At 39.2% G+C, this 4,313-nt stretch overlaps 1 protein-coding gene across 1 annotated transcript in view; it reads left to right on the top strand.

Moving 5' to 3' along the window:
- Nucleotides 1–4,313, top strand: part of MCUR1 (mitochondrial calcium uniporter regulator 1) — a 20,976-nt gene that overhangs the window by 6,086 nt on the left and 10,577 nt on the right. The window contains exon 2 of the mRNA XM_003788371.3: nucleotides 2,337–2,456. The gene's annotated coding sequence lies outside the window, so the exon portion shown is untranslated. The remainder of the gene's footprint in view (nucleotides 1–2,336; nucleotides 2,457–4,313) is intronic.

Here is a 4,313-nt window from a genome sequence, read left to right as displayed (position 1 = left end):
AAAATTAGCAAACCAAGTCCCACAACTTATAAAAATATTATGCACCATGACAAAGTGGGATATATCCCAGCTATGTCAAGTTTATTTAACATCTGAAAATCAGTTTATATAATGTGCCATATTAATAGAATAAATGATCTATAACCGACATGATCATCTCAACAGAGGCAAAACGTCTGTCAAAATTCAGTGCCCCTTCATGATTTGAAAAAACCCTCAATAAAGTTGGAATACAGGAGAACTTAATCTGATAAAGAGCATCTATGAAAAACCACAGCTAACATTATATCTAGTGGAGAAAGACTGGGTCCTTCCCTCCTAAGATCAGGAACCTACAAAGGGTATCTGCTCTTACTGTTCTACACAACATTGTGTTGAAAGCCCTGGCCAGAGCAGGTTAGCAAGAAAAAGAAATGAAAATCGTACAGATTAGAAAGGAAGAAATGAAACTGTTGTTCTCAGGTGATTTAATCTGTATGTTGAAAATCCTAAAAAATCCACCCAAAAAATCATTAGAACTAACAAATGAATTCATCACTATTGCAGTATACAGAACTGATAAAAATCAATTGTATATTTATACATTACCAATGAAAAAATCTGAAAATGAAGTAAGAAATTTTTATTTCATTTACAGTAACATGAAAAAAACACAATCTTAGGAATAATTTAACAAAAGAGTACAAAACTTATACTCTGAAAATTACCAAAGTTGTTGAAGAAATTAAGGACCTAAATAAATGGAAAGACATCCATGTTTGTTAATCTGAATACTTAGTATTAAGAGGTAGTACTTCTCAAACTGATTGCAAATCTAGAACAATGTCTATCACAATCCCAAATAGCTTTTTTGTAGAAATTGACACATTCATCCTAAAATTCATATGGAAATATGAGGAGCCCAGAATAACCAAACAACCTAAAAAGAGCAAAGTTTAAAACCCCACTTCCTGATGTCAAAAGTTATGACGAAGCTACAAGTAATCAAGAGAGTGTGGTACTAGTGTAGTGTAAGGGAAGACATACATGTCAAGGGAATAGGATGGAGAGCCCAGGGATAACCCCTCACTTACAGTCCATTAATTTTCAACAAGCGTAATAGGACAGTTCATTGGAAAAGATGGTGCTAAGACAGCTGGACATCCACATGTAGAAGAATGAAGCTGAACCCACTACCACGCATACTGTACAAACATTAAGATGGATCAAAGCTAATACTTATAAAACTCTCAGAAGAAAACATGGGCATAAATCACTGTGCAACCAAACTAGCTAGTGGTTACTTAATGTATGATATTAAAAGAACAAGCAATAAAAAACAGATCAGTTGAACTTCATCAAAATTAAACTTTTATCCTTTAAAGGATGCTATCAGAAAGTGGAAAGATAGCCCACAGAATGGAAGAAAATATTTTCAAATCGTAATCTGATAAGGAACTTGTATCTAGAATATATAAAGAACTCTTACAGCTTTGCAGTAAAAAGACAGCCCAGTTAAAAATGGACAGAGGACTTTGTCTTAGTCTGTTTTGTGTTGTTGTAAAAGAACACCACAAATTTGTGATTTATCAAGAAATTTCTTTCTCCAAGTTCTGAGGCTGGAAAGGTTGAGGGCCCTGGATCCAGCCAAGGACTTCTTGCTGCATCATCCTGTGGCAGAAGGCGAGAGGAGGTATTGAGCCAGGTAGCAAACTCACTCTTATCAGAACTCCCATTCCCAGGATAACAGCATTAGTCCATTGGGGGTGGGGGGCAGAGCCCTCATGACCTAATCACCTCTTAAAAGTCCCACCTTTCAACACTGTTGCATTCAAACCATAGCAGACTTGAACAGACATTTCTCCAAAGAGGATATACAAATGGCCAGTCAGCCACGAAAAGATAAATAGCTAAGAAGTAAAACATCCCAAGTGTCCTTCAAACTGATAAACAGAATTTGATAAAGCTATACGGTGGGCTGTTATACAGAAATATCAAAGTGCTGACACATGCTACAACATAGATGACCCTTAGAAGCATTTTGCTAGGTGAAAGAAGTCAGTCACAAAAGACCACATGTTGTATGATTCCAGGTATGTCAAGCCTCCAGAGTAGGCAAGAAGGATGAAAGAATTGAGGAAGGGCTGGGGAATTGGAAAGGGACACCTGAAGGGTACAGTTTGTTCTGAGCATGATGGAAAATGTCCTAAGGTTGATTGTGGAATTGTTGTACAACTCTGAACATACCACAAACAAGTGAATTGTACACTGTGAATTCTGTCGGAGTGAAGCTGTTACGTAGTACCAGATGGGATTTAGCCTTGTCTGTTTTAAAGTCGCTCTCCTCTCCATCCTAGAGCTGAGTTTGTCTGCTGGGTACCTGCAGCTGGAGCGCAAAAGAAGAGATTTCACCTCTTCTGGGAGTCGGAAGCTCTACTTTGACACCCATGCCTTAGTGTGCCTACTTGAAGAAAATGGTAATCCTCTCTCTCTGGTCACTCGGGACCTTAGAAAACTCTATAAACTATAACTCCTCTTATGGTTCTATTTGATTTCTCATATTTCTCTTTGACTTATAAGGCACTCTTTTGATCAGTCTCCATTTTTTTGGGTTCTCATTTTTTGCTTAAGGATATTTTTGCTTATTAACGCAATAGAGACTTACACACTTTGTACAGTGAAGTTTTTTTTGTACATATAACATCACCGTGGAAGTATAGTGTGATAGGTAAAAATTAAGATAGAAGTCGGCAGAGCTGAGGGATGATTTCTATAATAACTGTGTCTAAAGCACAGAAGTGACAGTTTTAGTACTGTGCGTCTTACTGCTTTTTTTTTAAGTCTTGTGAAATTAAAATGTTACTGAGTATCAATTCTTGATAATTTCAACTTGCTGTGTTCTTTCCTTTTTAATCATGCTAACATTCTCCTGTCAGGGTTCACTGTAGACCCCAATCTGGGTTGGGAGTCAAGAGGGGAGACCAGCTGGGGGAAGTAAGGAGACTCTACACCAACTTAATGCAGAAAGTCTGGAAGCCTGGAGAGAGGCTTCTCAGAAACCTTTTATTAATCTCTAACACAAAGCATTAGATGCAAAATGCAAAGGTGCTAAAATTCTAAAATAGGATTAGAAGAATCCCAAGCCCCCAGGAAGACTGGGTAAAGAGGAAAAGTCCAGGTAATCCGGAACATAGGGTAGTGAGTTGTCAACAGTGGCTGATAATGTACTTAGAAAGGGGGAGAGGAAAACAAGTATGGTCTCTGCAAGGCAGGCAAGCCAGATTCCCTAATCTAGAGTTCAAAGGGCCCAGCCAGCCTGCCTGCTGATTCTCCACCCACGGATGGTCTTAGCGACTTTCCCCTGTCTGAGGTGCCTCTGGGCTCCTTTCATTTTTGGTGGTCTTGACGAGCCCCCAGGGATGGTGCGTATGGGCACTTTGCCCTGGATTGAGGCGAGGCATCCTGCAGAGATCAGTCTGTTTGCCTCTCACATTCTCCCTTATTGCTGTTGAGTTAATGTAAAAGATTGCTCTGGTGTATGTGGCATTCATTCGAAGTGCATTTACGATGTAGGGAATATTCTCATACTTAATCATGTTTAGACAAATACACCAGTTATAATTCTTTATATTGTGATACACAGATTCTCAAAATCAGAATTTCAAACTAGCTTAGATGATGCCTGTGAAATAAATGTATGCGTGTTTTTACTTCCATTGTGTATTTGTTGGTCCAGTTGTCCACGTTCCTATCAGGAAAGCTACCCCCTGTAGATGTGCCTTCGTGCTTAGGACAGAGTGGGGGAGTGAATGAGTGCGTCTGGGGGGGAGTCGGCAGCTCTGGGTCCCAGCCTTCCTCTGCCAACCTCTAGGCGCGTAGCTTAGGAAACCCTTTTCCCTTCTCAGTTTCCGTTTGCTCATCTGTAACATGGGTATAATCAGAATTGCGGAGATATCTTTGAATATTAAATGAAAATGTGCATGAGTGCACGTTGGAAAAACCATCATATGCTATATAATAATTTTCACAGCTTTTTTTGTCAAACCTGAAACATTAGGCCTTTTTCACAAAAACTTCTTTCCGTTCAGAGTTCAAAAGAGCAAAATAGAAGTGTGGTTGAGGGCATGTAAAATTACCTTGATAAGGAGAAGTCTCCCTACTTTTTCTTGATTTTAACCCTTGATGGATGATTTCATCTTTCTTGGCCACACGAGAGTCTGCTGTGGGGAGGGGCTGCTCAGCCACCATGGACAGAGATCAGTGGCAGAGATCATGGCTCAGCATGAGGCCAAGAAGGACCATTCTACACTTTCTTTTTTTTTTTTTTTTTTTTT

This window comes from Otolemur garnettii, unplaced genomic scaffold (assembly GCF_000181295.1).
Source record: "Otolemur garnettii isolate 467f Iridium unplaced genomic scaffold, OtoGar3 scaffold00026, whole genome shotgun sequence".
Taxonomy (NCBI): Eukaryota; Metazoa; Chordata; class Mammalia; order Primates; family Galagidae; genus Otolemur; species Otolemur garnettii.
This window is presented reverse-complemented; position numbering and strand designations above follow the sequence as displayed.